The sequence below is a fragment of the Lontra canadensis genome, unplaced genomic scaffold, assembly GCF_010015895.1.
Source record: "Lontra canadensis isolate GAN:19392208 unplaced genomic scaffold, GSC_riverotter_1.0 scaffold67, whole genome shotgun sequence".
NCBI lineage: Eukaryota > Metazoa > Chordata > Mammalia > Carnivora > Mustelidae > Lontra > Lontra canadensis.
In genome coordinates this window covers 5,033,780-5,047,188 of record NW_022631061.1, presented here as the reverse complement: position 1 = coordinate 5,047,188, position 13,409 = coordinate 5,033,780, and positions in this window count along the sequence as shown.

The window sequence follows — 13,409 nt, the reverse complement described above, 5'->3', positions numbered from 1 at the left end:
GGGAACTTCCAGAGACAGGAAAAAGTTAAGATAGAACAGTCATAAATGTGTAACACCTAATAATACATAAAGCAAAAGCTGTTTAAACTGAAATAGATGACTATTAGAACCAAGACTTTTCTATTCTTCTCTCAAAAAATTGATAGAAACAGGTAGACACAAAGTCAGTAACAATATAGAAAGCTTGAACAAAACTACCAATCACCTTGATCCAATTGAGATTTACTGATGATCCACCCAACAATAGCAGAACTTTCAAGGGCATGTGGGACATTGACTAGGAGAGACCATAGATGCCAGGCCAAAAAATACTCTCAATAAATGTGAAAGGATTGAATTCATAAAATATGTGTTCTCTGACCCATGACAGGGTACAATTAGAGCTCAGTAACAGAAACATATCTAGATTATACCCAAATGTGTGTAAATTAAGCAATATATTTCTGAATAACACATCGATGAGAGATAAAACACAAAAAAATTAGAAGATATTCTGATCCAACTGAAAATGAAAACAAAAGATACCAAAGCTTGGGGCATTTAGCTAAGGGAATGCCTATGGGAAAATTTAGTTTCAAATGCTTACAACAGAAATGAAGGCCTTAAATCAATGATGTATCTTAGATAAGTTCCCCCTTTAAGAAGATAGAAAAAGAACAAGTTAAGCCTTCAATAAGTAGAAGAAAGGAAGTAAAAACCAGAAATTAAAACTAAATAATAGAGAAAATTAATGAAACTAAAAGTAGCTTTTTGCAAAGATCAATAAAATTGATACACACCTAAGTATATTGATCAGGACTGATCTCCTGATCAGGTGCCCAAATGTGGGGCAACAACTGGGTGGAAGCCAATGATTCTGGCAGTGAAAGAAATCACCTGAAGCAGAACAAAGGAGAAAGAAGTTTGTTGAAGACACCACAGGGGAGCTGTGCGTGTGAAGGCAGAGGAGAGGCTGGTTGCCAGGAGGCTATGGGTGGGGCTGTATTTGAAGGGGGACAGTGAGGAAGTATGGGGATGTATGGAATTCTCCCTTTTTTGGTAACTGTACCTGGTTAGAAGTAGCCCATTGGTTAGTTAAGACCTATGGATTCTTGGAGGTGGGTCACCTGATGGGCTTATCTATTTAGCCAGGGGATCACTGGGGGCTCCTTTGCCTTAATCAAGTTTCCAACACTCAAGCTTGTTGCATAAAAGCGGCTTCTACTACAAACAAAAGAAAAGATTGAATTACCACAATCAGGAATGGAAGGTCAGACACTACCATAGATCCTATAGAAATTAACAGGATAATAAAGAAAGATAATAGATAACTTTATGCCAATAAATTCAACCTTATAAATGAAGTGGACAAAATCTGTGACAGACACGATAACCAGAGCTAACTCAGGATGAAATAGAAAACTTAAATAGCTCTAGGTTAATTTTAAAAATTGACACTGTAATTTAAATCCTTTGCATAAAAAATATATATGTCCAGATGGCTTCACAGGTGAATTCTACCAAACACTTAAAGATGTAATACTAGTTGTATACAAAATTTTTCAAAATACACAGAAGGGATCACTTCCTCTTTTTGTTTCCTAAGACTACTTACAAATTACCAGAACTCCCTATATCCAAACAACAGAAATCTATGCCCTCAGAGTTCTGGAGGCTGGGAGTCTAGAATCAACATTATTGGGCTCAAATCAAGTTGTCAGCAGGGTTGCTTTTCCACCAAAGGGTCTAGTGCAGAATCATTTTCATGACTCTTTCCGCTCCCATGGCTACCAGCATTCCAATTCATGTGGTCCCATTACTCCCATCTATGCCTCCAGGGTTACACTGACTCCTCCCCTCCTGTGTACCCTGTCCTTTGCTGACTATGTGAAATCTCTGTCTGCCTTTCACTTGTAAGGACGTTTATAATTGTATTCGCAGATGTTTAAAAAAAAAAAAAGAAAAGAAAAATACAGGCCCAGATGAAGTCACTTGCTTCCAGGACTGCAAATGAAGTCTTTCTTTCTTTTTTCTTTTCTTTCTTTCTTTCTTTCTTTCTTTCTTTCTTTCTTTCTTTCTTTCTTTCTATCTTTTGCAAATGAAGTCTTAATTGAAGTTTCAACCTCTTTAAGGATGGAATTTTAAACCCATCAGTCTGGAATTTCCTCATTCAGCACTAGTGAGGTAATCTGCCTGATAAGACCCCCTCAAGAGAGGGCAACCTCACCTAAAATAATCCTTTTTTTTCTTTTGCCAATAACTTTCTAGTCTTTGACCCCCAGCCTTCCACTTTATACAGCTCTTCCAGCACCCCTCTATTTACTAGACTGGACGGGGCTCTGATTCATGAATCTTTGAATAAAGCCAATTGGATCTTCAAATTTATTCAGTTGAAATTTTACTCTTTAACACAAACAATCTTGATAATCGAAGACTGTTTCGCCATTTCAACAACCTTAACTTAATCATTTGGCAAAATTCTTTTTCTATATAAGGTGATAATTCAGAGATTCTGGGGATTAGGACATGGACATATTTTTGGGAGCCATTGTTTAGTTTATTTTTCACCACACCACATTTTCCACATTTTTTATGAGCCCAGTATTACTGATAACAAAAACATTTGAAGATATCAAAAGAAAACAATATCACATCACCATGAATGCAATACAAAAGTCCTTAAAATATATTAGCAAATCTAGCATATATAAAGAATAATATAAATATAGTAAATATAAAAAATAATATAAATATAGTAAATATAAAGAATAATACTTTAAACTCAAATAGTTTATATTTCAACAATGTGAGGCTGGATGGTTGCCGAACTGTGGAAAGAACCAAGATGCCCTTCAACGGACAAATGGATAAGGAAGATATGGTCCATATACACTATGGAGTATTACGCCTCCATCAGAAAGGATGAATACCCAACTTTTGTAGCAACATGGACGGGACTGGAAGAGATTATGCTGAGTGAAATAAGTCAAGCAGAGAGAGTCAAGTATCATATGGTTTCACTTATTTGTGGAGAATAACAAATAACATGGAGGACATAGGGAGATGGAGAGGAGAAGGGAGTTGAGGGAAATTGGAAGAGGAGGTAAACCATGAGAGACTATGGACTCTGAAAAACAATCTGAGGGTTTTGAAGGGGTGGGGGGTGGGAGGTTGGGGGAGCCAGGTGGGGGGTATTAAGGAGGGCATGTACTGCATGGAGCACTGGGTGTGGTGCAAGAACAATGAATTCTGTTATGCTGAAAAGAAATTAAAAAAAAAATGTGAGGCTGGTTTAGCATTTGGAAATCAACTAAAATAATTTACTATATTAATACAGGAAAGTGTGAAACTGCTATGATCCTCTCGATAGACACAGAAAGCATATTTGACAAAATTAAATGCCCATTCATGACAAAATCTCTGAGCACATAGAAACTGAAGGAAATTTTCATAACCTGATAAAGAGAATTTATGAAACTGCTACAACTTATATCAGTCTTACAGGTGAAAGACTGAAAGCTTTCCACTTAAGATGAGTCACAAAGCAAGGATGTCTGACCCTCCCAGCCCCTCCCCCACTCCTCCCCCCTTACCCCCCAAAACCCCCCGCCCCGCTACCCCACCCCCACATCAAACTGCAGTAGGTAGCTGATGTCTATCTCCTGCGACCCTCTCCAGCGACCTCAAGGAGAAACCAAAAACAAGAAGAACCAGAAAACTAGTTCAGCGGAGGCAATATTTTTAAACAATCAGATATGATAGAAACAACATATTAAGATGACTTAATGGTATTCCATGTGTCTACATGGAAATCAGTAAACCTTAACTTTTACAACTGAACAAATTATACCTTGTGATGTACAACTATACCTTGGAGAACTGCTTGCAAGCACCTACACCCCTTCCCCTTTTTGTGTGTAATCATCTGTAAACTGACAAGCTCTGGAGCAGTTCTTCCCAGAGCAATCTGAGATACTGTCTCCTGAGTAAGACGGCAAATAAAGCATCCGCTCGCCTGTTTCGAACTAGGCCTTTTGCTTAGCCGACACCTCTATTCTATTATATAATTTACTAGAGGTCTTCGTCAATGCAGTAGGCAAGAAAGGTAAATAAAGACAGGCAGTTTGGAAAGGAAGAAATCAAACTATCTATTATTTACAGATAACCAAATCATGAATATATAAACCCCCAAAGAATCCATAGAAATGCTCCTAGAACTAGGAGGAGAATTTAGTAAGGCCATAGGAAGCAGGATCAACATGCAAAAATCAACTCCATTGTTATATACCAGCAACAAACAGAAAATGAAATCAAGGAAAAAACAGTTCTGTTTATAGCATTAAAAATCAAATACTTAGGAATAATTTGACTAAGCAGATAGTATCTTCATATTGAAAACTAGAAAACATTACTGAGAGAAAGTAAAGAAGACCTAAATAAATGGGTATATAGACCATGTTTGTGCATAGGAAGATTCTGTCTTGTTAAGATGCCATTTTTCCTCAAGTTTACCTACAGATTCATTGCAATCTCAATCCAAATCCCAGCAAACTTCTTGTAGAAACTCCCAAGCGGATTGGCTAACATATTTGGAGACACAAAGGACCTAGAATAACCAAAATAGTTCGAAAAAGAAAAATTAGAAGACTTACACTGATCTCAAACTTACTGTGAAGCTACATTAACCAGGACAGATTGGTATTGGCATAGGATGGGTATATGGTCAATGGAAGTGAATAGAGAGTCCAGAAATAGACCCACACTTATATGTTCAGTTGGTTTTTTTTTTTTTTTTTTTTGCACAGATGTCAAGGTAACTGAATAGGGAAGTGATCGCCTTTTTAACATATGGTGCTGGAGCAATTTGATATCCATATAGAGAAAAAGACCCTTTACCCTTACTACATCATACATAAAAATTAATTTGAACTGGATCGTAAACCTAAATGCAAAAACTAAAGTAGGAGAAGATCTTTTTTAGATTGAGATAAGCAAAGAGTACTCAGGACACACACAAAAAACTATAAACCATAAAAGGAAAATCTGATGCAGTGGACTTGATCAAAAACTTAGGCTTCTTGAAAGATACCATTAAGAAAATGAATATACAAGTCACAAAATGAGAAAGAACTTCTATAAAACATATATTTGACTGAGGACCTGAATCCAGAATATTCAAGAACTCTGCAGCATGATCATAAGACAAAAATCCTTAGTTTTAAAATGGACAAAAGATGGACACTTCACAAAAGAAGATACGCTAGTGACCAATGAATATATGAAGAGATGCTCAGCGCGTGAGTTATCAAAGAAATAAAAAATTAAAACCACAATAAGATGTCTCCATCCACATAGTAAAACAGCTAAAATGAAAAGAAATGACAATACCAAGTACTGGTGAGGAGTAAAAGCAACTATAAATCTCGTGCATTGTTAGTGGAAATATAAAATGGTGCAGCTGTTTTAGAAGGCATTTGGTACTTTCTTATCAAATTAAATATGCCATATGACCTATCAATTACAGTCCTAAATATTTAGCCAGGAGAAATTAAAGCATATGTATCCACATTGCGTATGAATGTTCATGGCAGCATGATGTAGCCCCAAATTGGAAATGTCCCAACTATCCATCAACTCGTATATGGAATTCGATTCAGTAAAAGAAAAAAATATACACACAATACGGATACATCTCAAAAACATTACGCAAAGAGAAATAAGCAAGACACAAAAGATTCTAATATATGATTCTATTTTTATGTAATAAAATAATAAGATTATTTATTATTATATATATTATATATTATTTTCTTATCATTATTATTATTAATAAGAAGAAGAAAAGGCAAAAATATTAATGATAGGAAGTAAATCAGTGATAGCCTGAGGCCAGGGATGGAGGAGTCAGGGACTGACTCCAAAGAAGCACAAAGTTTTGGGAATGGTAATAGAAATGTTCTAGATCTTGACTGTGGTGATTACATGGATACATGGCTGCCAGGACTCCCCAAACCATGCACTTAAAATGAATGAATTTTATTATATATATATTAAACCTCAAAAAACCAACTTTATATATATAATACACACATGTACATATTTTATATATGTGTGTATGTGAGTGCACAAACATGAACCCAGTTTACTAATAATAGTGGTTATCATTTATTGAATGTACGTCCTGTGATGAGTACTTTATATGCATTACCTGTAACCTTACAACCTTGCACAGTAGGTATTAAACCTACTGGGGTTTTTTTGTTGTTGTTCAGGCTGCTATATCAAAACACCATAGATTGGATGGCTTAAACAACAAACACGAATTTCTCATAGTTCTGGAGGCTGAGAGGTCCAGGATCAAGGTGCCACCGATTCCATGTCAGGGGAGGGCCTGTTTCCTGATTCATAGAGAACCGTTTTCTCGAGCACTAGTCTCTTCCCCCTGTAAGGGCCTATTTAGCCAAAGCCACCTCGGTTGAACAGCCTTTTTGTTGTTTATGCAGTAAAATTTAAATTGACCCTGCCCCCCCCCCCGCCCCCCAACCCAGGGGAACTTACTTAAAAGCAAGTCCGGGGAAACAGTCCCAGGTAACAAAGCCCAAATACAGGTGTGGGTCAGGTCAGGTGGAGATAACAGCCTGAATGCAGGGATGAGTTGAGTCAGGTGGAGACATCCAATCAGTAGAGCCCGCATACTGTCTCCCTAGCTACCAAGGAGTGTGGGCCCCGCCTTCTGAGCGCCATTTCTCACCAAGGTGATAGGCTAGTTCAAATGTCTACTATAGGGTAAATTGTAGTTCAGTTGGCCACCCATGTGCGACCTAGCATGACTGTGCAGCTTTCTCTGTGTGTTGCAATCTCATTGGCCACCTGTGTGTGGCCAGGCCCAACCACATGGTCTTTGTGCTATAAAAGTTAGTCTGTGAGGCAGGGAGGGGTCAATAAAGCTTTGCTTGACCTTCGCTTTGTATCAGTCTCGCTCCTTTGACCATGGACCCATTATTGGCGGACCCAACACCACCCAGTATAGAAACATTAATCCCATCATGAGGGCTTCACTCTCAGGACCTACCTATCTCCCATTCTCAGTCCATTCTGACTTCTGTAACAGAGTACCATGGACTAGGTGCTTATAAATGACAGACATTTATTTCTTACAGTTCTGGAAGCTGGGAAGTCTAAGATCAAGGAACCAGCAGATTTGGTCCCTGGTGAGGATCAGCTTCCTGGCTCACAGATAGCAATCATCTCACTATGTCCTCTGATCAGGGAAGTGGAAGGGGAGCTCTCTGCAGTCTCTTTTCTAAGAGCACTAATCCCATTCAAGAGGGCCTGCCCCTCATGACCTAGACATCCTCTAAATGTCTCACCTTCAAACATTATCCCACCAGGGAGTAGGGTTTCAACATACAAATGTGGGGTGGGGGTGGGAGCTACAAACATTCACTCCATAGCACCTATTTTCCAGATGAAAAAATAAATAAACTGAGCAGTAGATAAGCTCAGTGGCTTCTGCATGGTCACATAGCTAGCAAGTGGCTGAGCCAGTATTCACACTCAGATTGGTCTGTCTGACTCTAAAGCCCCTGTTCCACTAGTCAGGCCACTATATGCCCTGATTTAGGGAAGTCAGAGGTGGCAAAAGGGCAGTCACAGCGTAGCTGCAGGCCAGTAGCCAAGGACATACCCTGAATGCAATCAGAACGTGAAGAGTCTTCATCCTTCACCCAGCTCCTTGAAGCCCGTGGTCATAGTAATTAAGACCCCAGAGAGTACTGCTTTCGCTTTGGGCAGTACATCAGGAATGTATGTGCTTAATCCTCCATTAACTTACTGTCCACATTCTGCAGCCTAGCTATCATCTGTCGTAGAGAAATTGTCAGGAGAGTTATGATGCCGGCATCTTGAAATATCCCTGAATTCTGGAAGGGAGATAGCTGACTATGGCTTTGACACAGGAACCAGGACTAGAGCTTCAGCACTGAACACAGAAAGAACCTCTTCCCTGAAAGCCAGAGACACTATGGCTCTCACTGTGATTCTCTACCTAGTACAGTCTTTTGTGCATGGCAGGAGGGATTCATGTTCTGGAACTGAAGTTAGGGAATGGAAAACGCACATAATCATAGTGACCACTTTCGGAGTGCTTGCTGTGTGGTACACACTTCATGTCCATTATCTCATTTGTTCATCACCATCAGTGAAGTTTTACAGATGAACAGGGGCTTAGAAAGGGTACATTCCTCAGGTATCCAGGCTCTTCCACATGGCCAAGTGCTTTATGGGAAATACGCCCAGGCTCAGCCCTACCGAGGGTCATCATGATTAGTGTAAGCCAATGCTGGTAGCGCCTTTCGTCTCCCAGTATGTGGCTTGGGCAAGGACACTTCTGTCAATGGGACGTGGCAGGAAGTCAACTGAAGGGCTTCTGGAAAAAGAGTTTTCTTGTTGACACAATCAGAACTTTATTTTATATATATATACATTTTCATTTAAATTTCATTTTTTTAAAGATTTTTTATCTATTTATTTGAGAAAAAAAGAGCAGAGTGTGTGGGAGAGAACACGAGTTCGGCGGGGTGGGGTGGGGATGGAGTGAGGGAGAGGGAGAATCAGGCTCCCTGCTAAGCAGGGAGCAAGGTATGCAGCTCAATCCCAGAACCCTGGGATCATGACCTGAGCTGAAGGCAGACACTTAATGACTGAGCCACCCAGCTGTCCCTAATTTAAATTTTCATTAGGAAACAAACAGTGCAATATTGGTTCTGGGGTAGAATTCAGTGACTCATCACTTACATACAACACTCAGTGCTCATCACTGATAGCCTCCTTAATTCCCATCACCCATCTAGGCCCCCACTCACCTCCCTCTATCAACCCTCAGGTTGTTCTCTATCTTTAAGAGTCTTTTATGGTTTGTTTCCCCTCTCTCCTTTTTTTCTTTTACCCTTTCCCATATGTTCATTTGTTTTCTTTCTTAAATTCTACATATGAGTGAGATGATATGATATTTGTCTTTCTCTGGCTGACTTATTTCACTTAGCATACTACACTCCAGCTCCATCCACATCCCTATAAATGGCAAGATTTCTTTCTTTCTTTCTTTCTTTCTTTCTTTCTTTCTTTCTTTCTTTCTTTCTTTCTTTCTTTCTTTTTTGTGAGAGACAGTGCATGCTGGTGTGACCAGGGAAGGGGAGGGGCAAAGGGAGAAGGAGAGAGAGAACATAAGCAGACTCCATGCCCAATGTGGAGCCCAACAGGAGCTCGAACTCACAACCCTGAGATTGTGATCTGAGCTGAAGGCAGATGCTTAACTGACTGAGCCACCCAGGAGACCCTACCTGTTGTTTCTTGTGTTGTTTAATTTTAGCCATTCTGACAGGTATGAGGTGGTATCTCATCCCAGTTTTGATTTGTATTTCCCTGATGTTGCATGATGTTGAGCATCTTTTGATGTGTCTGTTAGTCATCTGGATATCTTTTTTGGAAAAGCGATGCAATCAGAACTTGAGAAGAAACGCTTTTTTTTCCAGCAGACATTGTTGCGTCTCCATTCCATATCTGGGTCCATGGCAGCCATCTTGGAAAACGGAAGATGGCAGAGTAGTGCAGAAAGATGGAAAGAAAACTCTGGGATCCTGCAAATGCTGTTGAGTATCTGAAAACCAGCCTGAAACTAGCCATATTATTTAAGAGCAGCAAATCTACATTTTTTTTTGTTACTTGCGGCCAAAAGCACTGTATCTGTCTTTATTCTTTACCTCTGTATTTTGAGACATGCCTATTACAATTGTGCTTCAGACAGTCTGGCCTGGCTTTGTTCATTTGTTGAACCCATCTAGGAGGCACTGGGATTTGGCACTAACGGTTTATAGTATAATGGACACAGTCTTTATATTTCCTGGTCTTTCTAACATTCTGGAGGGTTTGTCAAACTGCTTAGGGAAAGGAATCAAATGCTGTGAACCTAAGCCAGCTCTTTACTCGTAATTTCCTTCCTTTTCTCCACTGCAAGTTTTCGGGTGCTCCCTCCACATGCCCATCCCCACAACCCACAGTCCACGTCCTGTTGCTTTCAGCAATTATCTACTAATCCCTGTTTGAATATTAACTGATCAGTAATACCAGGTGTTACATTTCCCAGAGATCCTTTTTTTTTTTTTTTTTTTTTTTTTTTTAAGTTCAATACCCGGGGCACCTGGCGCGCTCAGTCAGAAGAGCATGCTATTCTTCATCTCAGGGTTGTGAGTTCAAGCCCCACATTGGGTGTAGAGACTATTTAAAAATAAAATCTTTTTTAGAAAGTAATATCCAAAATGGGGGGTAGGTGGGTGGTCTGAATCCAAATGAACCAAGCCATTCCAATTGGGGGTCACTTCTGGCTCCCTAAGGCACAACCAAGGAAAACTTCCACACAGATCAAACCCCCAATGTCTTGCTCTCCTCTTCCGTCTCTAAAGGGCTCTGGGTAACCCCATGTTGTTACTCCAGCTTTATTTTGCTTGCTTCTGACCCAGCTACTTTCTTGGAGCTGACAGCCCTGCCCCATGAGAGTAGCATTTTTTTCAGTTTGGGATCACACTGGACCTTGACTTCCACCTTCATCCAGACTCACACCTTACTTTACTTCTACCACCACCCACTCTCTCCTGCCTTCCACAGTCCTGATAAAAAATAACAGACCTTTGAAGGTAGCCTCTAGGGTCACTTCACAATGAGATTGGCCCAAATGTCCTAAGACCTCCTTCTCTATAAGCAGCTTCATTTGAATACACCAGGTCACAGGGCACTGTGGCTCCAGGCTGACTCTAGACAGTCTGGCTCTATTAGCCTCAGAAGTAAAAGATCTCAGCTGGTACAATTTGCTTCACCTTGATATCGTTCCCATGGCTGAGCCCCAAAGGCACCAGTATTTCCAGTTTAGCTAAATGCAGTGGGTAGAAATTTTCAGTGCTGCTTTGCCTACTGTTGAAGAGATCCACCCTGTTACACACAGAGACCCAGGCCGTGGCCCCGCCCCTGGCCACTCTCCACCATCACTCTGTTTAATTTCCTTTATACCACAGGTTGCTGTGGCAGAGACTTCTCTGTAGCAACAGAATCTGTTCTGATTTGACAAAGTAAAGAGTTCCAGCTAAAAGACTACATTGCTGGGGCATCCTAGCCCATACACCCATGTCACCAAGTTCTGCCCTATCATAGCTTGGGTTCTCAAGACAGCAGAGCCCGAGATGAAAGTGTATGTGCCACTAATTTTTTAGGAAGTACACCCCCAGGGAAGTAGGGATAAGGGAAAGGGGACATAAGGTAGGGAAGGAGAGAGAACCAATATGAAGATGTGTTATGAAGATGGACATGGCTGAACAACAAACACAGCTGATGCCTCAATTTCATGAGACCTATTCCCATCGCCCAGGTCAGGTGGAACCCCGCTCCTCAGTGGCAGTGGGGAAGCCTTGCAAGGAGAGCTATGTGCCTTAGGCAGGCGGCAAGGTCAGGCTGGGGCGGGTCTATGCAGAGTTGCTCTGGTAGCTGAGGGCCATGGAGACAGGTGAGACCAGGAGTTTCTGGAATACGGTCAGTTCTGAGTGTAACTTTTGGGACAGTTTCTTGAAAGGTACCCAGACTGTCTTCCTCCTGCCTCCTCCCTGGAATGGAGAACACGATGGCTACTGACTCTCCTTCCATCTTTCATCATGAGGCAAGTGTGAGGGTGAAAGCCACATACCAAAGATGGAAGAACACGAAGTCACAAGGGTGCCGGGCCCTTGATGGCACACGGAGCTGCTGCACCTGGGTCAACATTCATCGGCCTCCTGTGACAGAGGGAAATAACCCGATTTGCTTAAGGCCTGCCTTCAGGTCTCTGTGACTGCCAGCTAAATGCAGTTCCTCAATGATACAATCACTGCCTGAAAACATCTTGTTATTTGTTTTCCTATGAACAAATAAAATGATACAAGTCATCTAAGAAAGGCAAATAAGAAATCAGAAACACGAGCTTCTATTTAAGAAGAGAGCTTTAATTAAAGGGAAACTATGAAGCAAATCACTTGGGTTTAAAATGCTTTTGTTTATTCTGGATGCTGTGCTCTAAAATGCCTTGCTCCGTGCTGATAAGGAAGCTGAATTTATGGCATAGTGAACTAAACAATTAAAAAAAAAAAACTATTTGCTAACTAATCAGATTGAGGCAAGGTCTCAAGGAATATAAATTGGACTCTTCCCTGTTTTCCTTCACAAGTCCCAGATTTCTTCTGTGTTATCTAATACGAAGAGATAAGGGCCCTCTTATAAAATTATTCTACTATCAAGCCTATCTTTACCCAATTAAAATGTACACTTTCTGTGTTTATGAAGAGTAGGTTTGTGAAACACGTTTAATAGTGGAAAGTCACGAAGCATGGCTAATGTAGGTTTGGGATAATGTGTGAATTTAACTTAATGTTAATTGTTTCTGATATCACTAGCTTAAATATAACTAGCTTAAAATGAACTCACCAATTTTCTCGTCCATTTCTTGCCTTAAATTGAGTCATTGGTTTTCCATTCACGACGCAAATTCTCCTTGAACTTTCGCTGTTTGGAGGTGACTGTTTCTGTGTGCCAAATGCAGCTACCGTTACTTTAACAAGCTTGACTCGGATAGAATCGCCCTCGACAGATCCAAAACTTAGTTCAGTGGGATATTGGATCCTTTGATCTGATCCTTTGGTGCTGCCGGAGCCCCCCCCTGCTGCAGCCCGCTGTCCTCGCCACTCCCCATGCCTTTGTGGCTGTCTCTAGGGAGCTACCGGGAGTGTTTCCATCCGCCATGCTGTGGTTCTTCTCCCTGCTCAGGACAGTCTCCAAGGATCAACTGACATTTCCAAGCAGGGTGACACCCATTTGCCATCTCTGATACACATGTGCTTGTGTGTGTGTTTCTAAGTCATTAAATTATAAATTCAGGGCCGTCTGGGTGGCTCAGTTGGTTAAGCAGTGGCCTTCAGCTTAGGTCATGATCCCAGAGTTCTGGGATTGAGCCCCACTGGATGGGGCTCCCTGCTTCATGGACAGCCTGCTCCTCCCTCTCCCTGCCCCACCCCCAGTCCATGCTATCTATCTTAAATAAATAAAATAAATAAAACATTAAAAATAATTTTTAGAAAAAAATAATTTTTTTAGAAAAAAATAAATTTAAAGAAGAGGATGAGAATACATCTATCTCACATCACTAAAAATTATTAACTGATCTGTGCAAAGACAGCCCTGCTAACCCCTCAGTACTTAGGAATAGGTTCTATATGGATATAGTCAGTATCTACTTATTGCATTCAGCAGGGGCTTCTACTGAGCTCTGCAGCCCAGTCCACAGACGGTTCTTATTCAGGGGAGAGGTTTTCCTTCTTGCCCAGGAAGGGCCAGTCTTGTCCTCAGGTTGGGCCAAT